At 35.4% G+C, this 15,034-nt stretch overlaps 1 pseudogene across 1 annotated transcript; it reads right to left on the minus strand.

The window, feature by feature from the left end:
* Positions 1–8,927: 8,927 nt before the first annotated feature.
* LOC311593766 (PDZ and LIM domain protein 1-like) lies at positions 8,928–12,718 on the minus strand (annotated as a pseudogene). The gene is made up of 3 exons: positions 12,640–12,718; positions 9,333–9,986; positions 8,928–9,270 (listed from the first exon to the last, which is right to left on the minus strand). The product of its transcript is annotated as a PDZ and LIM domain protein 1-like (transcript).
* Between the last annotated feature and the right edge of the window lie 2,316 nt (positions 12,719–15,034).

Raw genomic sequence — 15,034 nt, forward strand, 5'->3', positions numbered from 1 at the left:
GTAAATATGATTTCTCCACATAATATTTTATTTTCATCATGAGTAAGAATGTAATACCAGAAGCCAGACTTTGTTGTTAATTCTTAGATGCTAACCTACACATACGCACCCACCATCTAATCTCCATCGTCTCCAGGTCTTGCTGTAGTCTTTTTTTTTTTTTCCTGTTGTCCCCTCTCCAGTCTCTGTCTTCTATATACTCTGTATTCTGATTCTCCAATACTGAGCCATAATCAGCAATTTTGCGGAGGCAGAAGAAACTGGTAACTGGGAGACTCCATTACTCTGTTAATTGTTCCTTTTCTGAGTTTATGTGCTCTTATCTACTTTCCAATCTCTGAAAACACAGCAAGATTTTCTAGTAAAGGGGAACCCAATTCTAGCCACTACATCATATTCCATGCTATAGTTTTGTTTTTGTATTTTTAATTTGTCTCAAAGGCTTATGTGTTGAAGCCATATTCCCAGCCCATGGCTGTATGAGTCCAGATTAACCCCTTAACAGAAATGGACTAATGGCCTAATTAGGTCATAGAGGCAGTCCCTTGAAGGAGACACTGAGACCTCACTTCCCCACTTTTTGCCCTTGTCTCCCGCTTTGAGCAGTTACATTTTCTACGTGCACTGATCATGATGTACTGATTCCCATAGGCCTCAAATCAATGGGGCCAAATGACTGTGGTTGAAACCTCCATAACGTGAGCCATGATAAGCTTTTCTCAGGAACTTTGAGTGTGGAAAGAAGTAACACAAAGGTAACCGGCATAGTTTGTCTTAGTTTGCTTTAATTCCCCTTTTTAAAAGTCAAGTATAACGTATAAGGTCCTTACTAAGAAGAATGCAGCTACTTCTCACAGTTCTAGAGGGTGTGACATCTAATGCCATGAAGCAAAGTCCTGGTGAAGTTACATCATTGTTCGAGAAAGAGCAGGAAATGGCCACACAGAGCAGATCTAGTAACTCTGAAATCTCCTCTAATAACCAGTCTCCCAGTCACCTCATCTAATCCTAATCACCTCTCTAGAGGCTTCATTTCCAAATGGCGCTAATATATGGCTTTGAAAATTAAGTGTCAACATGATTTTTAATTTCTGTTTCATTTGGTATTTGACACAGCCCTGTACAATTGACTGAAATTTTGTGCTGTGTACAGAGTATCCAGCTTTCATGGGGATTGGGATCACTTGTGCTTTACTCACTGACAAATTCTAAGTGTCCTTCTTGGAGTGTGACATATCTACACTCTTTTGCATGGATCTCCTGGTGTAGAACCAAAGTGGATCACTGTGCCTAAAAAAGTTTTTCATTTCCTCAAAAGACATAAACTTTAAATACAAAGTTTTAATTTACAAAAAGTTTTAATTGTTCAAATCAAGTCTGTCAGGCAAAAATGCTTTGGTTATTTTAAGAACTAAACATTGGATCATGCACCAAAATCATAGCTGTAATTTTTCATCTTAAAATAGCATGCCCCACTTTATTTTTCCTACCATGTTTTCATTGGATATTTCATGGCAAGAAGGAAAATTAAGACAAATGGGGGTTAATCAGAAGATTACAGATTTTGCAACTATAAAACCATGTTACTTTCCTGAAGTGAATTATATTCTTTTTGGAAAAACAATACAATTCAAGTAAGAATAGCTGGAGGAAAATGCTATCATTTTACCCAAAGACGAAAGAAGTTACTCCTCCTTCAAAGACTTTCCCAGACATTGTAGGATTTATATATAAGTTCCAACATGTTTAAGTGTTGTATGATAGAAATCAGTACTGTAGATCCTTATAATAAGAGGAATAATTAATATAGGCAAAATGAATGATACATTAAGAAACAATTTATTCTATCTCTGAGAGTTTGAATCACAATACTTACAAAACTTACATGGGACTAGTAGAGATTTTAAAAATAAATTCTTACATGTCTATAACATATATACATTCTCTATCTATCTTATTTCTATATATATACAAAATTTAATTATTACCAATATCCTGAGTTTATTGAGAAGAGGAAATTCCACAACTGTATGCAAATTGTAAGTCGACAAAAAATGATTTTAGATATATTAAGGACCAAATTTTCTGCTTTTCTGAGTGAAAGCCATTAAACAACAAAATGTTGTGTGCTCATAAAATAACTCAATTATTCTATAGAAACTTTAAGTATTTCTTGAGTGTCTTGACATTTCACTAAAAGAGAGACATTTTTATTATACAATACAGAGACAGTGATCTAATCCTTAGTATTTTAAAAATATTTTCACAAGTTCTATATGAAAGTATTGTGACCAGATATTCTCAAAGTATATGAATTCTTCCAACAATTTTTGGAGTAAAATGTTGACATGTATCAGGAAGCACTTTAAAAACTTACCTCAACTATATAATCAATTTGATCATAAATTATTCAAACGAATTAAATATAAATTTTCTGGGGTCATATTTGGGAGTTTCAAGAAATACCTTCATCAAACTTCTCTACATAAAGGATCAGACATTCCATTAAGAACTGTTTCAGAGACAACACACACACACACACACACACACACACACACACACACACACACAGCATTTTTCAAAAAAGGGAACTTATTACCAAGGTAAAGATCTACCTATTTGGGTGTTAATTCTGAGGTCATTTCTCTTCCTTTGCCATGAACGAAGCTGTTACTAAATATTGGTATGTAAAATTATATATATATATACATACATACTCACACACACACACACACACACACACACACACACACACACATATATATATATATATATAATTTTTATAGTTCCTCTTTTGACAAGATACTATATTTCTAATTTTAGCTTCAAAAACGATTAACTTTCCCAAAGTTAATAGTTTGACACACTAACTTATTTTCATGGGACCTGAAATGAGTGAAGAAAACAGTCTTTCTCTCCATAATTGCCTCGTAATTACTTTGTAAATTTTAGGCATTTACATTTCATCAGCTATAAAAGTAATTGCATAATCCTGCATGTCCTTTAAATTCTGCTTGTTTGTTATAATTTAATCACTAAGCCATATTTCAAAAAGAGAGACAGACCAAAAAAGAACAGTCCCTTGCTATTTTTTATCTTTATGAATCATTTTCTCTGTCAAAATTTTGGTATGAAATTTTGAGCAATTTTCTTTCCCAACAATTAATCTGTAATGCTAGCCCATAATAGAAAGATTAGAAAAATGTTGTGTTTCTGCATTTTGGAAAGATACTATAATGGTACTGTCCAGACAGATTTATTTTGGTACATACTAGTTTGATTTTCTATGAATACTGTTGTTGCATTGGCCAATCATCTGTGTCTCACACCAAAGCCAGATTTATGAGCATGCCACCTGTGCAGTCTCATGAGGCCCTGTGCTTGCCTTTATCATATACTGTGCTAACATGAAATTTTGTTAATAGTTTTGAGCAAGGAAGGTGAAGTTCATCTTGCATGTAACTTCAAATTTATGTAGCCAATCTTATGTCACCATATATATACAGTTAGTGTTGCATCCTGTTTTGCTTATGTCATTATTTTAAGCATTATTTTGACTTGATTTTATAAATGAGTGGTAATTCTCTAAATCCCATATGTTAGATTAAAAATGGATATTTCAAACAATTTACTGACCCCAAAAGGATGAAGTGGAAGAAGAAAAAAGTCAGGTACACATTCTGGGTAGTTGACTTTATTTTGACATCTCACTTATAAAAAATTAATTGAGTATGAACGCATTAAATTATATAAGTGAATGTATTTGAAAGTTTATACATGGCTTTAGTGGTGAGTATTGATCTGAGTTATTCTTGGTTTTATTTCATGTAATCTGGAAATAGATTTCTCATATTAAACACTTTCCTTCTATATGCTTATTCAGTGAACTCAAAAGCTCTATATGTTCCATCCCTACAGAAGATAACAGAAGGAAAACTCCAAGTCATGGAGGCTAACTACACCCAGGAATACACAGGAAATAAAAAAAAAAACTTCTCTTTAGCAAAACTAAAATTAGACAATCACACAAACAGCCTACCAAAACCAACATCAAAATAAAAGGACATAACTGGTCATTAATCTCTCTCAACATCAATTGTCTCATCTGTCTAATAAAGAGACATAGAGTTACAGAATGGATGCATAGTCAGGACCCAACAACATTCTGCTGCATTCAAAAACCACACCTCAGTCACAAACATAGACGTTACCTGACAGTCAAGGGCTGGTAGAAGAGCTTCCAAGCAAATGGGCACAAAAAGAAAGCTGGAATAGCTATTCTTATATCTAGTAAAATAGACTTTCAATCAGAATTAATCAAAAGAGATGAGGAAGGATACTTCATACTCCTCAAAGGAAAACTCAACCATGAGGACATCACAGTTCTGAAAATCTGTGCCCCAAATACAAAGGCATCCGCATTTGTAAAAGAAGAATTAATAAAGCTTAAAGCACACATCAATCCCCACACTATCAAAGTGGGAGACTTCAAATCTCCTCACTAAATTACAGGTCAGCAAAACAGAAGCCCCGAGAAATAATGACACTAAGCAATGTCATGAATAAAATGGACCTAACTGATATCTATAGAACCTTTCACCCAAACACAAAAGATTATACTTTCTTTTCAGCACCTCATGGGACCTTCTCCAAAATTGACCATACAGTAGATCACAAAACTCCGTATTTTTAAAAATAAGAATTCTTTGGTCCTTAGACATAAGTATAGTAAAGCAAATATCACTTTATATTTTAGTAGCATAGTCAATCAGACTTGTATATTTTTTCTGTAAGTACTGAGATTGAGGTTTTTCCCAGGCAAGTTTCAAGGCAGTTCTCTTTTGTCACTATGCTCTTTTCTAATGTTCCGTACTGAAAATGTAACCAGATTTCTTACTTTGTAAATTTCCATAAAAGAGTAGTGATTGTGAATAAGTTATATAGTCACAAATTCTAGGCTATAATATGCAAAGAACATGTTCAATAAAGCTTGCATTGTGAAAACATCATACCAAGGAAACAGGGTAGGGTTACTTTATGTTGACTAATGGTCACTTATCTCCTATATTCCAAACTAGTTCAAGTTTCATTGTGTTCTTCTAATATTGTAATGATTTGTGGGGAATGAGAAAAAGGTAAGCATTGGACAGCTTGTAAAAACATAAATATAAAATTGATATGATATAATTTATAAAAATAAGTTATATACTACCTATTTAGACTAGGTTCTAAAGTCTAGAAAAAAATCACCGAAGATTTCATATAGTAGATTTTCATTCTATATTGTGTTATATTCCCCAATACCTTTCTGTTTGTAGTTTCAATGTTGTAATAAAATAAATGGCTTGTCTTTAGAAACTTTGTGTGCCTGTGTGTGTGTGTGTGTGTGTGTGTGTGTGTGTGTGTGTGTGTGTGTGTGTGTGCTTTCCAGCTGCAGCAAAATAATGGAAAAGCAGAATGAGAGCTATTACAGTTGCTCTGAAGTTTGATCCTGGGTTATCTCTTAAGAGAACAGCCATAACTCTTACACTGCCTAAATAGGGTTCCAATGGAATTGCCCATGAAAAGTCAGAATATCAAACAATTAAAATGTAAGCAAGCAAATAATAAAAAGCCAACCTGCCTCTGAGTAAAAGAAGTTTCATTATGCTTGATTTCTTTAAAAATGGAGGATTAGCTCTATACATACATACGTACATACATAAACACACATATACACATACACAATACATAAATATACACATTTATGCATGCATGTACACCCATACATACCTATATATACACACATATATATGCATACATACATAATAATATGCATACGGATTGAGTTTCAGTTTAAACTAAAACATCATGATTCTGAGTTTTCTTCTCTTAATTTTTATAGGAACATCACAAATATCTCATTTTGGTCCCATTTTAATACTGTGGGAATATGTATTTGACAGTGAAACAAAAATCAAATGAGACAGAACATTTTCCTGGAAATTTTAAAATGGCAAGGAAAACATTTTAAAACAGCCTTTAAAGATCTATGCAAAGTATTATATATTAATAGAAAATATGACTCAAATGTGAAAGAGTTGTGATACATATCTGCTATCGCAGCACTTGTATGAGGTCTGAAGGATGTGAGGACAAGGCTGTTCTGGGCCACACAACAAGAGGATTTGGAAACAAAATTTAAAAAGGCAGATAGTGGTTACCTTAGCCATATCAAGAGAAGGAAAAGATTACCAACTAGGAACATGGGGCAAAACCACAGTGGTAATTATATGGTTTTAAAGAATAATATTAGAATTAAAAGTGCGATAAAGGAAATCTTAATTTTCATAGCATAATCCACTCTCTGGAATTATTTCCTGAGAGAAAAGTGTATGTCTGCTGTTTATAATCCCCTTTACATGTACTGACATTGTAACCTACACAGAAACACATATTTTCATTTAAAATTTTTTACATATACATTTATATTATTAAACACACACACATATAATAAACTACATACATCAAGAAGAACCACAAAACCATCAGGAATTATATAAATGTTAAATTCATAGTGTTTTGTATTTGGCAGCCTTGATAAAAATATCTTTCCTATCTTGATAAGTCTAAAGTTCTAAATGTAAATCAATATCTATCATATCTCATCTCTATCAACTTAAAACATCTATTTAGACCTAAAGACTTCTTAACCCCTAAACAACTGAATTTAATTGTAAAACTAAGCTATCTGTTCTTCAACCCTATCAGAGTTTTGGGAAGGAATAAAATTTATTATTTGAATGAAGAGGAAGTGCAGGTTAGCAGCTTCCTAAATGAAAAAATTACAGTGATAGTTTGCTGCCTGAACATTCACCCTAAACGCTCTATAACATTGGAGCATCATCTTCAGTCTTCTGGCCCAGTATATCTGACAGACATAATTGTGAGGCAGGAACTATTGAAGACTTGCTTACCCTGTCTTGTCAGAGTTTGGTCACCAATTCTCCGTCTATCCAAGCTTGTCCATTTTGAGGCAGACTTCTGTCTGTGGCTGAAATGAGAACATTTTGACCAGTGGCTTGTTTGCCAAATTTGAAACTATCTCCGTAAGGAGCTTCTTTGATGTTCATCATTTTCTTTGAGGTAGGCTGGTATGAGGTTTTGTACCCATACGACTTATGTAGGTTTACTTCCAATACTTTGAAAGTGTTATTGCAGACTGTTTACAATAAGTAAGTTATACAAGTTAATTGTTGATTGATCAAATCATGGTCATGCCAATTACTAGCCTAATTTTATCACAGGAATATACATCCCAGGTTTATCAGATAGATATAATTTTATTATCTAGATAAGGTAAAATAGTCTTCAAAAACCTCAGAGACCTACAGAATATGGCATTTAAAGTTATTCTTATTATTTTAAAGATTCATTGAGAATAAGATAGGTTTACTCCTGGCAACACCCAGCTTACCCTCTTTTTCTTTTGAAATTGAGTATTTATTCACTGTAGAAGTATGTGCTGTTCCTGTTCTGGATTTGTTGATGTAGGTTTAATAGTCACTTATTTCCAAAACGGCTATTGGCTTTACATCTGGAAGAAGAGATTGGTTACAAGTTGGTTATGAAATTAAAGTATTTCTTCTTCCCAACTCATGAAAAATGCAGGGGCACTCTGCTCACTATCATGGCATGCACCAGTGATGTGGCCTGTGGATTACTAACCATGAAGAGTCATCAGTCTTGCTAGTAACTGGCAGTGAACTCTCCCATTCAAGGTTTTCTTTTTAGCCCATCCCATTTATAATTTGTATTCATCCATCCATACCTGCAATGAGAATAAATGAGAATAGCCTTTTATTCTGTACTGTTAAGCTTTTATTAACTCCCCTTCAGAAAATGACGCGTGACCATACATGTCTTACCTCCTTCTCATCTATCTATTCTTGTCCTGATATTTCCTCTTTTGTCATTTACAATGCACAGAATTTTTTGAAAGACAGGAGAAAAACCTCATTTTCCTCCCACCTGGGTGTGCTTGGACATGATTATCTGGGCCTCCATGTGTGTGATGATCAGGTCTTTATGAATCAAAAGAAATCAGATAACCACTGATTGAAATATGAAGATCTAAGAGTTAATGAAGGCTCTAAAAAAATTACAGGAATAAAATCTAAATGTTGAGCACTTGATCACTGTAGTTAGTAGAATGACTATATAATAGTGTGGAGTATTTCAATATCCAGACAACAAAATTGGATATACCATTAGAAACTGAGTACTGGTATAAAAATTTCCATATGTACATGTTATACTCCTGAACTATATATTATATACTTTTATATAATTATATAATATATTTTATATATTTATATATATATATATATTTATATATATATATCCTAAACAACCTTCCCCTTTCTTTAAATGAACTAGCATTAACCACGTTTGGAATGTTTGTTGTACAAAATTTTTAAAATATTAATTTGAAATTAACATGTTATGAAGGATGAAGTTAGAAATTTTTTACATTAAAACTATGATTTATCATCATTGTATATACATTGGGATAAAAACAGCAATTTTATACTGTGACTCACTTTTTTTTTTTTAGTCTAAATATATTAAGTAAAACAAAATAACATCAGAGATAGTACATTTGGCTTAGTTCCAATGTGACCAGTGTCCATGGGCAGCAGAGGAGACCCCCCAGGCGAACAAGGTGCACGGTGGTACTGATGAAGGGATAAGGGACAAAACCACCTTCTGGAAATATAAAAGCAGGCATCACTCAGCTAGTGGGAGTCAGTTAGCACAGGAGGATCTCAAGTTTTCCTGAGCAGGACTAACAAACACTAGGCCTGTCAGGGGAGGAAGCCAGAATGTTCCTAGAACTAGGTACAGCAGGCTGGCTGGAGGGCAGCAGGAAGGGCATTTCCTCTCAATCACTTGGGGAGCACAGTGACCACCATCATAGCCCTCAGGAGGCGTGCCTGTTCAAGGACATGCTTTTCACAGTAAATGCTATCCTCTACAAAGAAATGGCCCTTCTGTCCAGGTTGGTGCCACAGTCAGAGCAAACATAACATTCAGGGTGGCTATGATGGTCCCTCAGCTTCACAAACATGCCAACAATGCCAGTGCCACATTTGTCACACCTTCTAAGCATTTCCAAATGATCCAGACTCTGGTGACTGGAGCGCTTACATTTCTAAACCCTGAGGGCTTGTTTGGATCCCTTTTCCTGTCTGAATCCAGGATCTCCTGCAGACAAATGAAGGTCTTGGACTGTTTGCGCGGGGGGGGGGGGGGGGGGGGGGTGAGGATGCGCGGGGGGGGGGCGGGGGGGCGGGGGGGGGAGACAGGGGCGGGAACTCTCTTAACTCTTGCTTCTCTGGGAGCATCTTGTAAATTTCGGATTCCTTGTCAATGGTGAGGCTGCCTGAAGGATGAGGCTGATCCAAGGGCCTGCTGTCCATCTCCTCCCTGCTGGCTGTGGCCTTGGACTCCACAGTGTTACTGAAGTTAGAGATAGATGTTCTAGATGTTCTTAAGAGAGTAAAGGCCAGCTGGGTTGTTGTACTGGTTCATGATGGCTCGCGGGCATTGCTAGGAGCAGGTGAGGTAGTAAATGGCATGGTACTTCAGTTGTGGGCACTTCCTATGTGCAGGACCTCTTGGGGTTCCAACGCTAAATTCATCTTACATGGTTGATATTTCCCTTCTTGGCTCTCTAGAGGAGACCAAATTTTCTGCTCAGATCTGGAGTGTCATGCTGTCCGTGTAGCCTTTGATTTTGTTCTGGGCTTCCAACTGTGTCATGCTGCTGATCTCTTCTCCATCGGTGGCTGTGATTAAATCTCCAATACAAAAATTATCTACAGCAACCTTGCTTCCAGGAGTGACCTCAGCAATAGCAAGGGGTTGCTCAAAGTCCTTGCTGCCCGCAAGGCGGTAACGCCAGGGTCCCGGTCCCTGGAGGACAATCTGTTTAGTTGTCGTTTCTAGGCACAATCAGAGGGGTTCACATAGACAAGGTACTGAACAGCATGGCGAGCAGAGCTCCGGAGCAGCTCCATTCAGTAATTTCAATACTAGAAATAAGACTTCTTGTAATTTACACAATAAGAATTTCTTTAATAAAGAGTTTATTTTAATCGTGATATGGTAAACTAAAGAGAAATTCCAAATCTTTCCCATTTCCCTCACTGGTACGTGAACTCAGTTTCCCTGTGCTTGAATTCCATGGTTATGACTGTTCAACCCGGACTATAGTTCAACCCAGGGTATATAGCCCATGCAATGCTTTGTCAGCTCTGGGTTAAAGGACAGTCAATATCTTTTGGGATCCAGAAAAACTGAGTGGTCATATCAGAAGTTCAGCTCTCATGCCCTCTCAAAGGATTCTACATAACAGGAATAGTGGAGAGAGATAAAAGAGTTCAGCTAAGTATAAACAAGTAGATCAATAAAGTCACCTTGAACCTTTCATACCAGCATAGTTCCAAGTTGGTGTCATGTGGGAAAAAACAAACTTGCTTAGTCAAGATTTTCATGCATTCCTGATCTAAGGAGGAAACTCCTCCCTTTTATTATTATTTGTTAGCTATATACTTTTGGTAATTAAACCAAAACTAAAACAGCCAAACAATTAAACAATAAAATAATAAAAAATGAGAAAATCTCAGAAGTTGAAACAGTGAATACTAAAAATAGTTCAAGATTAAGATTTATCTATACATATGACTACTCTATTTGCATGTGTGCCTGCTTGACAGAAGAAGGCATCAGATACTATTATAGATGGTTGTAGGACACCATGTAGTTGCTGGGAGTTGAACTCAGGGTCTTTGGAAGAGAAGCCAGTGCTCTTAACCACTGAGCCAGCTCTCCAGTCCCCTAACAGTGGTTCAAGATTAATTTTCTGTATCTGCCTATACTATTCACATGATTTCTCCAAAACAGATATTACTTTGCAGAATCATTCAAATAGAGTATTGTTACATGATCACTGAATGAGAATACTGTCTATGAGACAGTTTGGTACTTGACAGAGGAGTGGATTTGATGTACTATTTACTCATCAATAGGAAATAAATCAATAAGATTGCATGTTAATCTATAGAAACTTGATGAATTGAAAAATATTTGTTTGATAGAAATAGAAGTGAGTTCTGCCCAATGGAAACAATAACCCAAAGCATTATGACTGAACTGAAGAGCCTGAACTAGCTTTACAACTAATTTAGTATCATATTTCTATATTTCTATTGAATAAATGTGTTAACTTCTTCCTTTAGAAACAGCTTTCTTAGTTTCATAATGAGTTAAATAAACCTTTGGAGAATAAACCTATTAGATTTTAAAAACCAAATCTCCTGTGAGGTTCTAAAATCTGGGCCCCAATTCTGTTTTCTAAACATCATGAGGGAAGAAATGTTCTTTATACTGACAAGTTTACAAAATGAAAACAGACTTTGATTTTATTTCATATATTGGAAGTTGAGGGAGCATCACAAAATCTGAAGTCCTCTCACTTAAGAAAACATATTTCAAAGGCATTCTAGCAATATATCTATATAAAAAACTCGGTAATTTTGTCCTTGTGCTATGTAATAAAATATTTTAAGTTTTATCTACATTAATGAACAAGCAGCATTAATTTTAATGCATTTAGAGAATGCTATTTCTGCAAATATGTAATATATTTAGGCCTTCTTTCTGGTTATATAAATTGTATACAATAGACACCTTTCTGATGCATTCATGGGTGATGTATCTTTCAATATTACTCTGAGAACACTTATAAGCTGAAATTCTAAATGGTGTTTTGAGTTTTACATTTTTATGTTACTTTGTATAAAAGTATTTTAGTGTGCCTTAATATTTTCTACAATGGAACTAAATAATTTTAATTTATTATTTATTTTGTTTGTTTTCATTTGAGAAGATATATTGTCCTTCAAGAGCCAAACTAGACTGAAAACTATAGTGTTTCTCAGAATGGCCTAATATTCTTGGCTGTCTTCTTACTTCAGCTAAGAGTTGTGACTACAGACATGATGCTCATGACTAATGAAAAGTTTATAATAGTATGCTTCCTTATTGCAATATCATATCCTGTATTGCTTTTATGTTCCTGATTCAACAGAATTAAATTTTATTTAATTCCACTGAGATTATAGAATTCCTACTTTGTTCTTACAAGTAGAATTTTTCATTAATTAATTCATATAATCACTTTACAGCCTGATTACAGGCCCCTCCCTCCTCCTCCTCCTATTTCTACCTTCTTGTCCCCATTCCCCCATTTCCCCTTTCCCTTCTCCTCAGAGAATAAGAGGGCAACCATGGCTACCAACCTACCCTGGGCCATCAAGGCACAGCAGGGCTAAATGCATCCTCTCTCACTGAGGCCAGATAAGGCAGCCCAGATAGGGAAGAGGGATCCAAAGGAGGAAGCAGAGTCAGAGACAGACCCATACCCAATAAGGTATGACTAAGCTGAACATCTGCTACATATATGTAGGGGACCTATGTCCAGCACATGAATGCTCTTTTGTTGGTGAGTCAGTCTCTGTGAGCCACCAAGTAACCAAGTTGGTTGGCTCTGTAGCTTATCTTCTATTATCCTTTACCCCTCTGATTCCCTCAAACCTTCTTCCTGCTTTTCCACAAAACTCCCCAAGATTAGCCTACTGTGGTTCTCTGTGTCTGCTTCTATCAGCTGCTGCATGAAAGCCTCTCAGAAGACAGTTATGCTAGGCTCCTCTTTGCAAGCAGCGGTTGGTTCTCTCCTAAGAGATGAGTTTCCAGTTGGGCCAGTAATTGGTTCACCATTCCCTCAATCTCTGTCCTACCTTTATCCCTACACTTCCTGTATGCAGGATAAATTTTGGGTTGAAGATTTTATCTTTGGGTTGGTGTCTCCCTCCCTCCACTGGAAGTAACACCTATATTTGATGGTTACAAATAAATGGATTAGTGAAAATGAACTTTGTGAGCTTTATCTGGAATGTCAGGAAAGATTGTCTAAAGGTATATGCTGATATTGTCAACTTTTGGGGGGAGCTTCTATATAATATTTAAAGTATTTTCTAAAATTTAAGAATTTAAAATTATTACTAATTTGTTATATATCTAGTTATAAATATAGTTTTGCCATTAATTCTTATATTCATTTTTTCCTCTAATCATTTACAAAGCAGAACTGCTTTGCATTCTCAACCTTAATTTTTATTTATTTATTTATTTATTTATTTATTTATTTATTTATTTATGTTTTTTGAGACAGGGGTTCCATGTGTAGCCTTGACTGTCTTAGACTCATATTGTAGACCAGGCTGGCCTCCAACTCACAGTGATCCACCTGCCTCTGCCTCTGGAGTTCTGGGATTAAAGGGAAGCACCACCATGCCTGGCTCAACTTCAATATTTTATTGAAAGCAAGAATGTATCTATTTTAGGGCCAAGTTCAATACCTTTAGAGTGAGTTATTTTAGTTTTTGTTACATTGTAGTTGTGCTATTACAGTTTGGTGAGCTTCACAGTGTGGATCAAGTAAGCCCCTGTTGCATAATAAATTTTTCGATTCATAATCTCCTGTTTAAAAAGGTTATACCAAAGAAAAGCAAAAGTAATTCCTTATATGCTTGTGGAAATTAACAAGCCAAAAATAATGAAATACAGGCTGTGCTAATGATTTATATATTCATCTTTGCTAATTCTGTATATAGAATTTCACTATAGAATTTGTGTAGTCAAAATGTCAGGTCAAAAGAGCAATTCTGAATGTAAAATTACATTGTTCTGTCATGGGGAAAATGGTGAATGGAGACAGATATGACTACAAACAGGACATTCTGTTCTAATAAAAATGTTTTTAAAATAAAATGAACACACATGCAGACACACAGCACACAATCCAATAGAGTTACTTATGAAATGCAACATCTAATCATGTCAATATGTCAATATTATGAGCTGGGAGACAGAACAGTTTGGTTTGTCACCACACTCTCCTGTACTTATGAAACAACAATATGGTAGGCTTTTCTTATGACCCTGGAATTTTAAGTCTAAATATTTGTTTGCCACCATCTATTTACGGAGTCTTAATCTTTTCCCTGTTTACCTTGATTCCCATGACCCCGCACTATTATCTGAATGTAACCACCCTGTGCATGCCATTGGAACCACTCCACAGAAATGGCTCTTTGTGTTCCCACCCTCTCTGTTCAAACTCTGACAGGTTTGTCTCTCACTACAGCCACTATTATTTTTCAGTTCTCATTATTATACCTTGAATTCTATCTTACCCATTTATTTCCAGTTCTTTATAATTTCTTTTCCCAGTTACAGACCATTATCTCCCTTTGTTATGAGTTTTCTCCCCTAATCATCTTCTATTATCTCTTATTTTAGTACTTGGCTTTCCTTCTTTGAAGTCTTTTGGTTTGAACTTCAAGTAATTTGACCCTTTTTGTTAATTCTCTGACTTATCACAGACCCATTATCTATTTTTTCCATCTTTCATCTTTTTTTTCTATATATTGAAATTCATACAATGGTATGGTTTAACTGCAGCCTGCCGGGTGATGAGCTGTGGAGAGCTGTCAGAAGGTGAACAAACAGGCTTTTATGATAAAAGGTTGGCGGAGAGCATACATGAGGTTAAAAAATAATAAAAGCTGCCATTAAAGGATTTAGGTAGTTCAATGTCCATGACATGCTTGCAAAAAAATAAAAAATAAAAAGAGAGAAATGCACTGAGCAGGTAATGACATCATGACAAGAGGAAAGCACTATTTATCTCATCAAAGCTCAGTGAGCTTCAAGGCTATATCACATAAAGCATGTGTTTTAAAGTAGTTTGTGGATGATTAGATCAGAAAACCAATATTTGAAGTCTGAATGCATACAGCAAGGCACTGTGAGGTGGAAACAGAATCTGATGTAGCATGGGGTGGGGGAATGGGATTCACTGTCTGTTTAACACATTTCTTTAGAGTATTTTTTTTCTATGAAATGAACTGAGCAGAATTGGGTGTAA

The sequence above is a fragment of the Acomys minous genome (assembly GCF_964271855.1).
Source record: "Acomys minous genome assembly, chromosome: 3".
In the NCBI taxonomy this organism is placed as follows: Eukaryota; Metazoa; Chordata; class Mammalia; order Rodentia; family Muridae; genus Acomys; species Acomys minous.